Here is a 19096-nt window from a genome sequence, read left to right as displayed (position 1 = left end):
CAAAGCAACTCAGAATAAACACTGCAGATTTGAACTAATAAGTGTTGGTTTGTATGTTACTATTCAGTAACTGTAAGTTAGCTGTGAATAAATGTTTGAACAAATACACCTCTAAAAATTAGGCTGTGATTTTAAATCTGTATTATGATTAAATTAACAATGTGTGCTATGAAATCATTAACATCCTCCAGTTATATAAATTAGGCATAAAACAGTGATCCACTTAAAATTGTGAGAACCATTTTCCGAAGCTTCACTGCTTGTACTCATTCCAGTGAGATTTTCTAATTGTGTGTGTTCTGTATTTTAAAAAATAGAAGCTCATGAACACAGATTTTATTTTAAACTTCTGCTCAATTTGTCTCTGTGAAATGTGTTATGGAAGCAAACATTGATTAGTTTTACTGAGAGTCGGCAGCTTTACTTTAAGCTTTTTCTAGGACCCCGGATCTCATTTTAAATGTTAAACATTGCATGTAATGATCCAGAAGGGGGGTCCACATTTCTTGAAACATTCAAGGTCTCATTGGTCCACAACTCAAACAGCTGCCATCTTTAATATGTTTCCTGTAGTCTGCTCTTATTTGCTGCAGTGTGCAGATTTTCTTCACTCTGTTTTCTGCAGTTTTCTTTCATTCTGCTTTTTGCAGTTTTCCTTTTCTCCGTTTTTGGCAGTTTTTCTTCACTCTGCAGCTCTTCACTGAAACCAAGGCCAATGAGATGCCTTGACACCAAAAGTGTTCAAACAGATAAATGGGTGTGACGATGCAGCTTTCATATACAATAACATTCACAGTGTTTTGGTTTTTAAACTCAAATATTAGAATTTAGTTTTAGAATTTAGTGATCATTGTCAACACACCACAGCACACAGTGTGCAACAACGAAATGTGACCTCTGCATTTGACCCATATGTGACTTTCGTGACATAGCAGGGGGCAGCTAATTAAGCGCCCGGGGAGCAGTGCTTGGGGACGGTACCTTGCTCAGGGTATCTCAGTGGTGACTTGCTGGTGGGGGATTCGAACCTGCAATCTTTCAATTACAAGTGCGCTACCCTAACCATCAAGCCACCACTGCCCACATATATGACCATATCTAATACAGAAACCTCACAGTGTCTAGGGCTGCTGGGCAAATTAACCTTCCAGCTAAGCCATCACCTCGTGTTCCAACTTTTTAAATGTCCTGTAAATTCATATGTCAATATGATAAAACACATAGAAAAAAATTGATGCTGGATGAATAATACCAATGCTACTGTTAGCAGACCCCATCCACTAGAGGGCAGAGTCTCTCGTTTCTCTGGGTCATAAAACAGTGAGGAACCTCAGTATTATTTTCTCTTTTGAGTGACTTTTCTTTAGCATTTATACCTTTACCTGGGAAGGAGAGTATTTGGGAAATGCACTGTGATACTTATTTTTATCTGGTTTATGATAATTTTATCGGGTGAGATATAGGATCCACTTTCGAAAACAAATTTACGGGGCATGTTATGGGCCAATGGAGGGCTGTGTTGTCTGCTTGGCACAGTCTAATTGTGATTCTTCCTTTTCCACCAAGCAGAGGACTGGCATTTCTACAAAATGCCACCATGAGATTTTTTTCCATCCCCAGTGTAAGTTGTGTAGAAGCTTCGCTTGCTGGACGTCTCCCTTCAGCACCTGCCATCTTCTCTCTGGTCCTGCTCTTCCATCCAGCTTGCCAGTCCTGTAAACAGACCCCATCACTCCTAATGCTAGCAAAATGTCCAAGGTTCAACTGAAAGTGCCTCCATGCTCTTATGTGTGAAATGATGTTCACATGGACCCTGGGCTCTGGGCAGGTTGTTCTGTATTCAGTTTGCCTTTCAGCATTTTCTGTTTGACTAGCAATCCCACATTGACCACAAAGTCAGGACCATGCATTGTGCTGCCGTTTTGTTCTCTGTGCTGTGTGCTAACTGTATTTGTGTTATAGATTGCATTTGTTCTTGTCCATCTCTAGGTCCACCAACTATTCATTCTTGAGACCTGTCAGGTTCAGCACCTGTCTGTCCCAGCCTTTCGTGTCTCCTCCCCGTTTGGCCAGCGGGTGTCACTGGCCATCCTGTCCTCCCTGTTGTTCTTAGTGTGTTTCCCTTGCTCCCTAAACTGCCGCATCACTCCATGGGTTGAGTTTGCCCCTTGAAACCCCATAGTCATGAGTTTGAATCTAGCTGCCTCTGTTTTCGTATTTATTAGATATTGTTCCCCAGTGTTTATTTTGTATTAGTTTTCTTGTCCAAGGTTTTCCCTGCTTGTGCCCTGTGATGGGTTGGCGCCCCTTCCTGTGTTGTTGTCTGCCTTGCACCCAAAGCCTTCAGGATAGGCTCCAAACCCCCTACAACCCTGAATAGGATAAACCATTACAGAAGATGGATGGATGGAACTATTTATTTGACTACATAATTTTGTCTCCTCTGTTGTTATGATGTAGCTTCCTGATTGGATGGGCATGCCGGCCATCCATCCATCCATATCTTGCTTAGGGTTGTGAGCTGGAGCCTAGTTAACATTGCTTATTACACAGAAGTAAGCTGCAGACTGAATTAAAGCATAAAATTCATTTTTATGTGGACTTCAATGCTTTTATCTTCTGTAATGATGTCTTGCTTTGTCCCTGTGCCCATTTACTATTAGAACAAATGGACAGGCTTTTGATACCCTCTTTGAAACCATAACCATTTAACAGACTGCTGCCTGGCTCTGATGCCAGAGAGCTTGAGACTAACTGTTACTCATTTTGAAATGTTTCATCTGAGTACCCACATCACCAGCTGCCCATCATGAAACGCTAATGAAGATAAATATGGTGGAAGACAGGCCTAATGCAAGGTAATGCTTATCAGAATAGCAGTCTTACACATTAACATCAAAAAGGCTCCAGATCTTGTATGTTATCATTGATTAGTTTTACGGTTATTGAGCTGTGTCACAGGTTTTATAGAAATATTACCATGTTTTAGCGCCACCTGTGATTTCTAACGCAAGGGAATAAAGCCTTTAAGGACCAGATGTCGTTTTCTTCTGAGCCCCCTAAGAAGAATAGAACAAATAAATAATCCATCTTTTATATTTTACATTTAAATTTTACCAGAAAATAAGAGGACGTCACAACTTGGACTTTGGATTTTACTGGTTAAAAACATTTATTAGCCTCCATAAAGAAGGTCTGTGACAGAACATCTCACCCTGGGCCATCGACCCATCCATCCATCCATCCATCCACCCATCCATTACACCAGGTCTTCTGCTCCCTCACTTCTGTGACCAACAGTCTAAACCAGGGTTCTTCAACTCTGGACCTCGATTCCAAATCCAGGCCGTGTTTTCAGTTCTCCCAGGTAGTTGTTTAATAATTACTGATTCTGATTGGTCAGAGGCTTCACAGCTGACTGACAGGTAAAGGAAGGCTGAAAAACCAGCAGTGCTCAGACCTCGAGGACCGTGAGTTGAATAACACTGGTCTAAACGTTACTGGACACAGGGAACCAGGGGGACTTGGGCCTCTGACTGGATTGATGGCTTCAGGATGAGGTGAACCAGAAGGCAGACTCAAATGCAGAGAACCGGAAAACCTGTCTGGGAACCAGGGAAGCTAAAAAGGGCTAGGTGCTCAAAATCCAGGACACACACATAGAAAAAATCTAAAGAGGACACCAGTGGCACAGCACACTAGCTATAGGATGCCAGCTACTAGGGACCATAGATCCCCAAAGCAAGATGCCACTCAAGAGCTCTTACCCCCAAGCCATCCAAAGCACCAAGCCAGTACCTGCTGGCATCTGACAGGCACAAAGAAAACAAACAAACCTACTCCATCTAGCCCTATAAAACAACCCTCTGACTAAGACGCAACTGAGCACTATGCTGACAAAGCGGTGAAAATCAACTACCCAGTGCTCTGCTTTAATAATGGTGCTTTTCCACTGGAAAACAGGAACCGACCCACCATACCGTGCAGAGTTACTAGTTACAGCACTGTTCCAGCTTACTTCGGCAGAAGGGGCAGCCCATTAAAGGTGTTGCTAAGTGGGGGGCAGATATGCTGAGGCCCTTCTTTGGGGGGACTCAAGGACTGATTTGGTTTCCTCTCCCGCAGGTTTCATACTCATGCTCCTTCCTAATGCCCGCAGCTCTGTGGGAATCTTCGAAAGCTGTTTACAACTGCAGTTTTTTCTGTTCTTTTCCTTCAGATTTACAATAATGAATACAATAATTAACATTAATAAACACACACACCCACTCTCCACATGAGCGTGTTAGCTATATCAACATTCGTGAGGACTCCATTGCCTCCAAACTATTAACTCAAAAACAATTACAAATAATTATTAACCAATAGTCTCTTTAGGCAGTTAAAGTTGGAAAAATAAACATGATCTATTATTTGTATTTTAAGCAACAAAATGTCCAACAGGTTCACCTCTAGCTTTAGACAGGCTTAGCCAAACTCAGAGTGAATCCATCCATCCATCCATCCATCACCCACCATACTCCCATACTCCTGTACCCTCCTATACTCTGTCCAGCGTGCCGCAGAGTCTCTTCCTGGTTGGACAGGCCTGAAACACCTCCTCAGGGAGGCATCCTAGATAGATACCCAAACCACCTCAACTGGCTCCTTTCAATGCGGAGGAGCAGCAGCTCTACGCTGAGCCTCTCCCAAGTGTCCGAGCTCCTCGCCGTATTGTTGCATTCTCACATGCATGAACCGAAGTTAACTTTAGTGAAGTCCTGCAAACTGGTGTCTTTATCCAAGGAGAAGTTCTTCAATATGCATAAAGCCATCATAAACTGGCTTCAGAAAATCATTTCTTAAATGTGAATCCTGATTTCTAATAGAGTTTCTCGCTCTGGTGTAAGCAGTCCTGCAGTCTGTGGTTATATATGAAGTCAGTCAGCTTCAGACATCCTCGTGATTTGCTTTGAAATGGAAGAGGCCAACTGGGCTAATGAAGGTAACAAAGTAGCACAAGACGCCCTTGACACTAATGGTATTTTCCAAGCTGCAGATGTGGGATTTTTTCCCCCCTTGTTCTAATGCTGGAGGTCTTCACAGAACCCTTTATATATGTATTGTAAGCTACAGTATGATACAGGTTCACAGGGACTTTTACCTCGAAGTTATGAGTACATTGTGGGGGCTGTGCTGTATGCAGATACTTTATCTGAATACCTCACTCTCGAGTTCCAGCAAATCCATGAACATGGATGAACATAGGAAATTTTAGCCAGTTTCCCACCTTATTGTCATTTCCTTGCTTCCAACAGCCCGAACCTGGGAATGGAATTCTAGGTGCAGCTTTCCATGTGAATGGCGGAGCTCCAGCGCACAGCTGTGACGCCACGGCATTGTTGGGGGAGATGCCTGAGATGAGGTGCTTCCTGCTCCGGCCCAAAACACGGGCACTTTCTCACAGCAGCTTCCTTCCCGCTGGGTGGCTCCAAACGATCTGAGACTGAGCAGGTGGAGAAGATCAGCAGGATGCCGAGTGGGGATGGAGGGCTGCTGGAGCTCGGTAAGTGTGTAGACGCTCTCGGGGCTCCGTAGGGATGGGTGGGGGTGTCGGAGCTCGGTCAGCATGCAGATGCTCTCGGGGCTCCGTGGGAATGAGGGAGGCACCAGAGCTCGGTCAGTGTGCAGTCGCTCTCGGGGCTCCGTGGGGATGGTGGCGCCAGAGCTCGGTCAGCGTGCAGACGCTCTCGGGGCTCCGTAGGGATGGGGGCACCGGAGCTCGGTCAGCATGCAGACGCTCTCGGGGCTCTGTGGGAATGAGGGAGGCACCAGAGCTCGGTCAGTGTGCAGACGCTCTCGGGGCTCCGTGGGGATGGTGGCGCCAGAGCTCGGTCAGCGTGCAGACGCTCTCGGGGCTCCGTAGGGATGGGTGGGGGTGCCGGAGCTCGGTCAGTGTGCAGACGCTCTCAGGGCTCCGTAGGGATGGGGGCGCCGGAGCTCGGTCAGCATGCAGACGCTCTCAGGGCTCTGTGGGAATGAGGGAGGCACCAGAGCTCGGTCAGCGTGCAGACGCTCTCGGGGCTCCGTGGGAATGAGGGGGGCACCAGAGCTCGGTCAGTGTGCAGACGCTCTCGGGGCTCCGTGGGGATGGGTGGGGGCGCCGGAGCTCGGTCAGCATGCAGACGCTCTTGGGGCTCCGTGGGAATGAGGGGGGCACCAGAGCTCGGTCAGTGTGCTGACGCTCTCGGGGCTCCGTGGGGATGGGGGGGGCGCCAGAACTTGGTGAGTGTGCAGACGCTCTCGGGGCTCCGTCAGGATGGGTGGGGGTGCAGTAGCACGGTCAGTGTGCAGACGCTCTCGGGGCTCCATGGGGACGGGGTGCCGGAGCTCGGTCAGCTTGCAGACGCTCTTGGGGCTCCGTGGGGATGAGTGGGGGCGCAGTAGCATGGTCAGTGTGCAGACGCTCTTGGGGCTCCGTGGGGATGGGGATGGTGCCGGAGCTCGGTCAGCTTGCAGACACTCTCAGGGATCCATGGGGATGGGGGGTGCCGGAGCTCAGTCAGCATGCAGACGCTCTCGGGGTTCTGTGTTCTGCAGCAAACAAAGTGCTAATACGGTATCACGCTCCACTGCACCATCATAACAGGAATGAAGCTCAAATGCTCAAGTCAGGATTCCCATCAAGATTGAATGTAATTAGGGCCAGAAGTTTCCAGAAAATCCCATATAGGGTAATATACACATTATCTGTGAATGCCACTATTACATACAATAAAAAACACCCTCTCATTTGTATTGGTCCAGTTAGTTAGTATCCTGTGTGCCTGTTGAATGAGCATCAGTTTGCACATGGATTTCAGGAGTTCAGGAGCTGGAAAGCTTCTTGTTGAGAGGGGCCCTTACTGACATCACAAAGCTGGCAATGCAGCCTGATATTTACTCACTTTGCTGACTGGCACACAGAGGGACATATGCAGTGACTGTGATACGCCAGGCGCAGCATGTGAACTGAGCTTCAGTGGCGGCTGTATAGAGACTTCCTCTCCTCTGTCACCGGAGTATTTCCAGTATGTTGGCAATTTTCTTATTTAAGCTCCATAAGATTACAAAAAATAAAATGTTCTATAGAAACCACTTCGGAACTTAATTTCTGCATGTATTCCGACCCCTTTTGAAATTCTGCACCATGAAATGTATCAGATAGTGGCTCCGTGGGAATTTTAAACATCTTTGATTTTGATGTCAATGGAAAGTTAATGTACCAAATGTCCTTTATTATATTTTTTCTTTGATTCATGGACATTGTTAAGAAGGGCACACCCGTTCTGACTCAGGCGGGAAATGGCTGTTGAATGTCATGAGTATTTTGGAGTGTGAGCAAAAATTTTGTGGAGAAAGAAAAAACAGGTTTCGCTGTCAAGACTTTCCTGACTGGGCTCTAGGAATGTGTGAGATGCTGAGTTACTGTGGCGGCAGCTCAGGAAGCACCTGGCCGGCTACAGCAGGTGCTCCCCCCCGCAAAGCCAGTGGCGTTCCGTGGCTGGGCCCCCTGACCTCATCACACCCTCCACTGACGGAACCCACGGCCCCCTCCAATACTCTGAGAAATATGGGCGACGAGCCATTTTTCACCATTAAATGAAATATGAGTCAGATTTCATTGACTACTACTATTTGCCCTTCACCTTTGTAAAGTGTGCTGATAATTGACTCAGATATTAATCAGTATTCTTCCTTGCTCATTTTTTGTCACGTTTTAACTGCAAGAGATCTTGGAAATTGTCCAAATTTAAATTCTAGAAATGTATAGAAATTGAAAAAAATTGAGAAAAGCAGCTGAGATATTTATGAAATAATTGCCTCTACGGAGGTCCTCACCAACACAGTGTTTATTATTCTTCATTTTCATTAAGCTTCATTCTGATATTGTGGATTTTTCCCTCTGATGGACTGACATCCTCCCCAGGCTGTCCCTGCCTTTTTCTGAGGAGAACAGCATAGCTCTGCACTGGATAAGTGGATGCATGGATGGATGGATGGATGGATGTTATATAGTTTGTGAACTTGTATATGAGGCAAACAGGGCCTTCATTTTGCTTGTTGTGAGAGTGTTGGGTTCTGCCCCCCCCCCCCCCCCCCCCACAAGTGTTCCTCCTAACGGCCTGTAGAGAATTCCATTAACATTCTCCCGTCTCTTCCAAAAACTCACCGGCCCTCTCTGACCATGTTCCTCGTGTGACCTCTTGATCAAGAATCACTCAACAATTCAAAATGGAGAATAACAAGAAATACAAATATTAAAGCTGACCTCACAGACATAATGCATGAGCTAATGCAGAGCTTTTACTGTAACAGCTGCCCTTTAATCCCCAAAGACGTTGTACCATGTTGGTTAAATATGTGGACTAATTGGTTGGTAATTTCCAATTTCATGCCTCGCTGTACGCAGTAATGTGCGGAACCCCCCCGTCACGCCATCTGTGGGTTACAGGGACACTGGCTTTAGCTGTAATTCTTTCCAGCCCTTACCAATTAGTGGATTCTAAATGCCTATAGAATTTAATCAAATTTAACTAATTATTTGAATACAAAGTAGAGCTATAAGGAAAACCTCTTTTGTTTGCTTCTCTTTTTATTTTGGACTATTGTGGTGCTGAGGTATCACCCGCCACACGGCTGCACTTAGGTTCTCATCCCTGAGGTGGTTTGTCGTGTGGTGGGTGTGGCAACACACTGTAATCAGTGCATGCTCCTTACACACTGTAATCAGTGCATGCTCCTTACACACTGTAATCTGTGCATGCTCCTTACACACTGTAATCAGTGCATGCTCCTTACACACTGTAATCAGTGCATGCTCCTTACACACTGTAATCTGTGCATGCTCCTTACACACTGTAATCAGTGCATGCTCCTTACACACTGTAATCTGTGCATGCTCCTTACACACTGTAATCTGTGCATGCTCCTTACACACTGTAATCAGTGCATGCTCCTTACACACTGTAATCAGTGCATGCTCCTTACACACTGTAATCAGTGCATGCTCCTTACACACTGTAATCTGTGCATGCTCCTTACACACTGTAATCAGTGCATGCTCCTTACACACTGTAATCTGTGCATGCTCCTAACCTCTGTCTGATTTTGCAGGGTGTATTTTTAATAGTTCAGATTCAATCAGTTTTTATCCTTTATCTCAAAAAAGCTGCTTTTAAAGTATAATCTATAACCACCCTTTTCCAATATGAAGTGGCTTAATAAAAAACAGATTAAATGGGTAATAATAATAAATTAGATTCGCTAAGCAAATATGTAAAGTGATTCTCAGGTGTGGTATTATGCTCCTGTCCCAGATCGCAAGTTGAACACCATTTTCCACTGTATGCTCCCAGAATGTGCTGTAATTAAGGAGTTTTGCTCATGCTCAACACTGATGGTGTCTTGAATGGGCTATAGATATCTGTCCTAGACAAAAAAAGACTATTCCAGCAGCTAGTTCCTGTAGCTTCTTTGACTTTGAAGGATCTTTGTGACACACCATTCTTGTTCTAGCTGCTGAAGGCAGATCTGTCAATGCACATATAAATGTATTTATGAATCCACTTATAGCGAAATTGTTTGCTGAGGGCAAAATAACTGTAGCACCCCCACAATGAGCTCAAAGCGTAGAACATTTCTTGATTATCTCAAATTGGACGAAGTTCACGCTTAGGTCAACATTGATATAACATTTTATCTTGGTTTTCACATTCCAGTTTAACGTGCAATAAAGTAATCAACTGAATGTTGCTTTCCTCATATTAAGAATTTGTTGTGTTACTCCCACAAGGGAGCCATTTTGCGTGCCATAGTTCCTGTGCCATTGTTCCAGTGACCCATAATGACAGAATCAGCCACAAAAGAGAAAACTAAACAATTTCTTCCATTGTAAGTCTGCCAGTTCAAAAGTTTGCTTATTCCTGTAGACGCCTTAAGAAGTTGGAGCTGATAAAATGAACTGCGCAATTTGGAGCCTGAAATCAGTCATCAGGCTTAATGGATATCAATGCACTGTGTCAGTGTCCTCTGAAATGTCTGTGCTGTGCTGACCAGATATAAACTTAGAAATAGAAACACGCACACATTTGTATTCATATCTTTGTGGGGACTGTCCATTCATTTCTATTAGAAAAACCCTAATCCCAGCTATGACTACCTGAACCACTACCCAGTCCTAACAAAAAAAAATTACCAGGCATACAGAAGAAGATTACAAAAATGACTGCAGACATTATTCTACTTTTGTGTATCATTTTGGGATGGTTAGTAGATACATACATAAAGAGGTGTATCATTTTGGGATGGTTAGTAGATACATACATAAAGAGGTGTATCATTTTGGGATGGTTAGTAGATACATACATAAAGAGGTGTATCATTTTGGGATGGTTAGTAGATACATACATAAAGAGGTGTATAATTTTGGGATGGTTAGTAGATACATACATTACGAGGTGTATCATTTTGGGATGGTTAGTAGATACATACATAAAGAGGTGTATCATTTTGGGATGTTAGTAGATACACACATAAAGAGGTGTATCATTTTGGGATGGTTAGTAGATACATACATAACGAGGTGTATCATTTTGGGATGGTTAGTAGATACATACATAAAGAGGTGTATCATTTTGGGATGGTTAGTAGATACATACATAAAGAGGTGTATCATTTTGGGATGGTTAGTAGATACATACATAAAGAGGTGTATCATTTTGGGATGGTTAGTAGATACATACATAAAGAGGTGTATCATTTTGGGATGGTTAGTAGATACATACATAAAGAGGTGTATCATTTTGGGATGGTTAGTAGATACATACATAAAGAGGTGTATCATTTTGGGATGGTTAGTAGATACATACATAAAGAGGTGTATCATTTTGGGATGGTTAGTAGATACATACATAAAGAGGTGTATCATTTTGGGATGGTTAGTAGATACATACATAAAGAGGTGTATCATTTTGGGATGTTAGTAGATACATACATAAAGAGGTGTATCATTTTGGGATGTTAGTAGATACATACATAAAGAGGTGTATCATTTTGGGATGGTTAGTAGATACATACATAAAGAGGTGTATCATTTTGGGATGTTAGTAGATACATACATAACGAGGTGTATCATTTTGGGATGTTAGTAGATACACACATAAAGAGGTGTATCATTTTGGGATGGTTAGTAGATACATACATAACGAGGTGTATCATTTTGGGATGTTAGTAGATACATACATAAAGAGGTGTATCATTTTGGGATGGTTAGTAGATACATACATAAAGAGGTGTATCATTTTGGGATGTTAGTAGATACATACATAACGAGGTGTATCATTTTGGGATGTTAGTAGATACATACATAACGAGGTGTATCATTTTGGGATGTTAGTAGATACATACATAACGAGGTGTATCATTTTGGGATGTTAGTAGATACATACATAACGAGGTGTATCATTTTGGGATGTTAGTAGATACATACATAACGAGGTGTATCATTTTGGGATGTTAGTAGATACATACATAACGAGGTGTATCATTTTGGGATGGTTAGTAGATACATACATAAAGAGGTGTATCATTTTGGGATGTTAGTAGATACATACATAACGAGGTGTATCATTTTGGGATGTTAGTAGATACATACATAACGAGGTGTATCATTTTGGGATGTTAGTAGATACATACATAACGAGGTGTATCATTTTGGGATGTTAGTAGATACATACATAACGAGGTGTATCATTTTGGGATGTTAGTAGATACATACATAACGAGGTGTATAATTTTGGGATGGTTAGTAGATACATACATTACGAGGTGTATCATTTTGGGATGTTAGTAGATACATACATAACGAGGTGTATCATTTTGGGATGTTAGTAGATACATACATAACGAGGTGTATCATTTTGGGATGTTAGTAGATACATACATAACGAGGTGTATCATTTTGGGATGTTAGTAGATACACACATAAAGAGGTGTATCATTTTGGGATGGTTAGTAGATACATACATAACGAGGTGTATCATTTTGGGATGTTAGTAGATACACACATAAAGAGGTGTATCATTTTGGGATGTTAGTAGATACATACATAACGAGGTGTATCATTTTGGGATGTTAGTAGATACACACATAAAGAGGTGTATCATTTTGGGATGTTAGTAGATACACACATAAAGAGGTGTATCATTTTGGGATGTTAGTAGATACACACATAAAGAGGTGTATCATTTTGGGATGGTTAGTAGATACATACATAACGAGGTGTATCATTTTGGGATGTTAGTAGATGCACAAATAAAGAGGTGTCTCATTTTGGGCACAGGCAAATGTGACACACACAAAAGGGGCACAGGCAAATGTGACACAGACAAAAGGGGCACAGGCAAATGTGACACAGACAAAAGGGGCACAGGCAAAAGGCCAAGCTGCAAGCTGCAGAAACCTGTGTGGCCAGACAAAGGTAAGGTTGCAGGCAATTAGCAAATGCTGGGCAAAGCCACAAACCAGATACAAACCAATGGTCAGAACCTGAACAAATCAAGAAATCAAAACCACTAAACTCAACAGAACCAAAAGGTAAGTTTAAATCAGAAGACAGGACTAAGACCCAGCCTACAACAGCTGAGCATAATTAAACCACCAGAACTGAAGGAAAAAAAGAAAAAAATAATAATTATAAGCATATGAATGGATTGTTGACTTCAGAAGTGGATGGTTATTGGCTACAAATTGGAACCATCTGGAGATGGGTGTGGTCATAGAGCAGGACCATGCCTGTAGCAGGTAACTTGGTTCTGGATTGGATGTGATGATTAGGCATTATGGGAATGACTCATGGCAACTAAATTATACTCCTATTCAGCTGATTGTGGGTTGTTAATCTATAATAGTTTAATTTAAGAAATGCTATCCATCCATCATCTACTGTGCATCTGGGGTCAGGCTGTGGGAGCACCAGATTTACGTGCTACTTATATCAACATTCACAAAGACGTCCCACTGACTCCAAAATATTAACTTGAAAACAATTATTAATCTTAAGTTTTTTTAAGCAGTTAAAGTTGTAAAAATAAACATTTTAAGCAACAAAATGTCCAACAGGTTCACCTCTAGCTTTAGACAGGCTTAGCCAAACTCAGAGTGACTCCACCCATCCATCCATCCATCCATCCATCTCCCGCTTATCCAGGGTCGGTTTACGGGGGCAGCAGTCTAAGCAGGAATGCCCAGACCTCCCTCTCACCAGCCACCTCCTCCAGCTCCTCTGGGGGAATCCCAAGGCGTTCCCAGGCCAGCCCAGAGATATAATCTCTCCAGTGTGTCCTGATGCTGCCCCAGGGTCTTCTTCCATAAAAGTTATGAACAGAATCGGTGACAAGGGGCAGCCCTGGTAGAGTCCAACACCCACCAGGAATAAGTTAGACTTCCTACTGACCAAACTCTCACGCTAGCTATACAGGCACCTGATGGCCCATAACAATGGACCCTGTGCCCCGTACTCCTGAAACCCCCCCACAGGACCCCCGAGGGACACGACTGTATAGACTGGGTGGGCAAACTCCCATGAACCCTCCTTGTGAGGGTGAAATGCTGGTCCAGTGTTCCACGACCAGGATCGAAACTACATTGTTCCTCCTGGATTGGAGGTTCAACCAAGCCCAGTTTAAAGTATTCTGTACAAATAAATGCTCATATAGTCAGCAATGAAGCAGATCACTCCCTGTGTTTTCCTGTAAATTCAGATGTAGCAATAAATTGTGGCAGTTTCCCCAACTTTGCTGCTTTAAAATGACACTTTGGGCCCCTCCCACTCCCCTCTGGGAGGCTGTCTTGTGCCATCAACACATCCGGTTCCATACAGATTACAGATTTTCCTTGTCAGACGCAGAGGCTGGTGTTATGGCAGAAGATGGAACATTGCACAACACATAGGAATTGCCTTCAATACTTGAAATCATTACTTTTCCACACTTGTATATGGTTGTCTATAGGTTAAACACACTTGTATATGGTTATCTATAGGTTAATCACACTTGTATATGGTTATCTATAGGTTAAACACAATTGTATATGGTTGTCTATAGGTTAATCACACTTGTATATGGTTATCTATAGGTTAATCACACTTGTATATGGTTATCTATAGGTTAAACACAATTGTATATGGTTGTCTATAGGTTAAACACACTTGTATATGGTTATCTATAGGTTAATCACACTTGTAAATGGTTATCTATAGGTTAAACACACTTGTATATGGTTATCTATAGGTTAAACACACTTGTATATGGTTATCTATAGGTTAATCACACTTGTATATGGTTATCTATAGGTTAAACACACTTGTATATGGTTGTCTATAGGTTAATCACACTTGTATATGGTTATCTATAGGTTAAACATCTTACCTAAGAATACTTTAAGAATAAGGCCCACCCTAATACTTCTAATTAATACTAATTAATACTAAACAACAATCTTTTTACGATTTTTTCTTGTCATTAAGCTATGAAGCTATGAAATGATAATCAGAAATGAATTAAACGTAAATATTTAGCAATAGCTTGCTGATATGATATTTTATCATATGTTCCTCCATGTATGTCCTCAGTAGTCGAGAGGCACCGTGTTCCTGGCACAGTATAAAAGTCATTCCCCAGAGGGAGCTCACCATCACAAAGAACCTGCAGCGGGGCTCCCTGACCCCACCGCCGCGGGCAGCAGTGAGCCCCGACAGTTCAGGACACCCGGCCTCTGCTCCGTCCTCGCATGCCTGAGAAACAGGAAGCGGAGTTCGTTATGTGCCGCTGTGACAGACAGGAAGTGTGAGGGTTCTGGGAAGCCCGCTGGACATCATTCAGCAGGCAGCTCGCCGTCCACAAATAGCGCAGCACACCCTCGGCGCGTACTTCCTGCCCTGCGGCAACCTGATAGGACGCGGAAAACAAAAGACAGACAGCGCTGCACGGGTGCATTATGAACTCCCCAGGCCATGCTGTGTGAGGAGGCGGGGAAACGTGCCGCTGACAGAGACTGACAGACAGGGGGGGGGCTCCGTTCCTGGTGGGGAGTGAGGTCTTATGCAGGTTAATCCGAGTCTTACAGCTTAAACTGGGCACCATCCATGCATATGATTATTCTGGAATGCAATGGAGACATAACGTGTAGCAAACCTATTTCTGTGTGGTTCTCAGTTTTGCAAACCTAAAGAGCAAATACCTATCATTCGAGTAGCTGTCAAAGGTGACGACCCTTCCTCTCTTTCAAGCCTTCAGTGACTTTATCCCGAGTAACAGTCCTGCCTTTTACACCTATAATATCTCGCCTGTATCCTAGGGAGTTCATTCAGTTTTTCATGATTAAATTTTATGAATCATCCTTATAAAACAAAATGAATTCACTGCTTTAATAGTATTGTAAAAAAACATTGAATTGCTCTCCCTTTTTGCAGAAATGATATCATTGTTTTTCAAAATAACCAATAAATACCTTATAAGTAATATGGCCCCCAGAATAGCTCAGATCTTGGAGAGCTGATGTATTGGTGATATGGGTTTACGAATGAATATAATGGTGGTGAGTGACCCAGCAGGCTAATGGTGGTGAGTGACCCAGCAGGCTAATGGTGGTGAGTGACCCAGTAGGCTAAGTCTTTGTGGCTCTGATCAGAAGGTTGTCGCTTCAAGCACTGGCCTCGGCAGAACAGTCACATGTCTGTGGGCCCTTGAGCAAGGCCCTTAACCCCCAGCTCCAGGTGCTGCATGTTAGCTGACCCTGCACTGTGACCCCCCCCAGCTAATAATAATAATTGATACTTTATTGATCCCCATGGGGAAATTGCCTTTATGCCACCCCCAACTTGCTCTTTGTAGAGTAAGCTGTCTGCGAAGGGCAGCCACATTTTGGGGCGCCCAGGGAGCTGGGGGTTAAGGGCCTTGCTCAAAGAGCCACGGACATGCTGAGGCTGGGTTTGAATTGGTGACCTTCTGATTACAGGCACACAGGCTCAGCCCACAGAGCCACATGCTGCCCCCTATGGAGAGCAAAATGGGGTCAGTGAAGTGAAGCATTCCAGTGTACTTGTGTATGGCAAATTAACCATGTTTAAATTTGAATTTTCATTTGATATATTTTTTTTATATTTGCTTACAGCATTAATTACTTTAAATTTTGTTTTAACTCCCTTGTCCGCAGCAGATGAGAAACACACTCACCTTTATGGTATTATGTAGTGAATCATCAACCAGCTTAGTGCTGGGGACTCAGGGGTCCTGCCACCGCCTGATATGGCACCAGAGAGGCTCTCCGCTCGGCAGCCAAGATGACCTGGCTGATTAGCCCCTTCGTTCCCACAGCAGAACAAAACCAGTTAATTTTCCCAGGCATAGTTAGGGATTGATATGGCTGAAATTCAAACCGCGGGCTGAGCTGTAGGGCAGGGTCTGTCCTAGGAAGGGTGGCTTAGTGCAGGAGAGCTGGACACATTAGCATCTGTCAGCAGTGCATTCTATAGCCGCAGCCGTAAACAGGCGGTTAAATCTCTGACATGCGCATTTGAGTAGCTATTAGAGTGCTGAAATGTAATAGGTGCAATTACAAAAAATGTCAACTATCTGTGCTTATTCACTCAGTGCAAGTCTGATCCATATTTTTTTCTATAAATGCTTTAAAAAATTGATACCAGATTATACTTGTTTATCTGTCATCTTGCAAAATGAAAGGTGTTACTTCATAATCTAAATGTGTTTTAAAAATTTGCAACAGAAAATTTATGGTAGACGTGTCTCATTACCAAGTAAAAAATGCACATCTCATTCCGTTAATTTGCTAAGTAACGAAACTGAGCATTTATTCTGTGTGATTTCTGAGGCTGGTGCTGAATGGCTATAGTCCCAAACTGGAACACGGACATGAGCGACCTGCTCAGAAGTGAGATTCACATCCATTCTGTTTTATTACTATTGTCTCGATACAGGACTATATTCAGCATTTTTTGTGTGTTTTTGAGGATTAATCACATATGCAACCAAAATGACACCTGTGTGAGACTATCTACTATTCAAAGCAGTATTTCAATATAACTAGTAAGGTGCTGTCTATAGCACGCTACTGCCCCCAACTGGTAATTATCTTATTGGCACAATATCTACCAGCACATACCTTCTGGAGATGTTTACTTGTTTTGTATATAAAACATTGTTGCAAGCCAAACAGGCTTCATTGTGTAAATTAAAAATTTTGATCAAATATAACAGAACAAAAATGTTTTGTAACAATGTGAAACTCTGTTTCAGGAAATCTGAGTATTTATTGTTTACCACTCTAGGCATAGGGTTATCATAACAACACTATGGAAAGTCCTGTAAATGAATGTAAACAAAATCTGAATAGCTTATACAGCACTGTGAGACCACACAGCAAGGCCAAAACTGCAGGTATTTGTTCTTGTGCTCAGCCTATGCTGTTATGTTCCACTGGGCACCACTAGGGGGTCTGAGTGCTGTGTTAAACGGCAGCCCCTACTGTACGTCAACAGTAGGCAGAACCGTCTGTGTGGCGCGTCTCCTTATTCCCAGTGCAACTGACAAGCCCGGAGCATGGAATGGCTGACTGGATCCAATTTGTCAAGCCATCAGGTCGCCTGCCAAAGCTCCAGAAGCAGCACATTGCTAACATTCTCAGTGCCAGAACAAGTCTTTGACCATCCATTCTATTTGATCAAAAACGTAAAAATTTTGTCTTTAAAATTTAAGAAATGAAATTTAAAATTTTAGGCTTTGTAGCTACGTTCTCTACATTGGGGGGGGGGGGGCATCGCCAATGGCTGGAATGATCTGGAGGGAGCAGCTGGGTGGTTATTAATGGTTTCTTTGTACCCCCCCAGGTTGCAGATCTACCATGAGCTTTATGTTTATGGAATTTGCATGGACTCCCCACATTGGCTTCCCGTGTGCCAGTGATAGATTTACAGTAAATCAGTGGCTCTACATTTACCTTAATTTGTCTGAAAATATATGTATGCATGTCCTGCAAATGGCTGTAGTTCATCTAAAGGCCTGTCCTCTGTGCTCTCCATCACTGAAACATGTATATCATGAGGTAGCTGAAATGAATCACAAAATACAATGTCTGTTCACAAAAATGTTCAGCAAACTACAGTCACTACCAAATGCTTGATCCCCTGAGAGATTAAACAAAGGGTTTTTGCTCCTAGTAAGTGCAGCTATGAGTGAGTTGCTAGTAGGCTTGATTATGGATGCAATTTTTATCCTTTCATGTGACAGATTGTGTTTTGTTTTTGTCTTCTTTTATCTTGTTTACTTTCACAGTGTAGCAGAGCCTCTTAAATTCTCTGACATATAAGTGGTATTCCGCAGGCTGTACCTATACCAGGTCTGTCCACCAGATGGCAGCAAATGCACAACCTCTAATGATGAGTAACAGTTTGGCTCTGCTGGGCTCAGAAGACGTTCCACAATGGTAATGTGAAGTGAGAAACACTGGTTATGTGTAGTCAAAAGTGGGGTGTGATACTGTATGTTTGGCTACTGGAACATTCTGGATGGCATGGAAAAAGATCAGACCGAGAGAAATGCAAATTAACTGAAGACGTAAAAATATACACTTTTTTCGCATTACTTTTGTTGCAGCTCATCTATTACAGTAATTATAAAATCGTTAAAATCTTACAAAGAAAAAGAGACACATGTTACACTTGACTCCCATGTACACATATAAATGCAAACAACATGCCCCCCAAATGGTGAATCATGTGGCTGCAGCAGAATACATACAGTATGGTGACAGAGGCAGGAGGTCCAGTCACATTAGAGTAGCTAAGATACTAAGTGACCTAAGTGATTTTACACTCGGTGTGAGTGTTGGTGTCACAGATGCTGGTTCCGGCATCTTAGAGACAGCCTCCCACCTGGGATTTTCACACTCGACACCAGTGTTTCCCAACCCAGTCCTCGGGGAACCTTGACAGTCCACGTCTTAGCTTCCTCTCAGCTCCCAGCGCACCTCTACCAGGTATTCGGTGTTCTTGATTGGCTGG

At 43.0% G+C, this 19096-nt stretch overlaps 1 long non-coding RNA gene across 1 annotated transcript; it reads right to left on the bottom strand.

The window, feature by feature from the left end:
* Positions 1-3147: 3147 nt before the first annotated feature.
* On the bottom strand, positions 3148-14962 carry LOC111844390 (uncharacterized). The gene is made up of 2 exons (XR_002838376.2): positions 14711-14962; positions 3148-6573 (listed from the first exon to the last, which is right to left on the bottom strand). It is a non-coding gene; the product is annotated as an uncharacterized lncRNA (long non-coding RNA).
* Positions 14963-19096: the final 4134 nt, after the last annotated feature.

Source organism: Paramormyrops kingsleyae, chromosome 19, assembly GCF_048594095.1.
Source record: "Paramormyrops kingsleyae isolate MSU_618 chromosome 19, PKINGS_0.4, whole genome shotgun sequence".
NCBI classification, from domain to species: Eukaryota; Metazoa; Chordata; class Actinopteri; order Osteoglossiformes; family Mormyridae; genus Paramormyrops; species Paramormyrops kingsleyae.
This window is presented reverse-complemented; position numbering and strand designations above follow the sequence as displayed.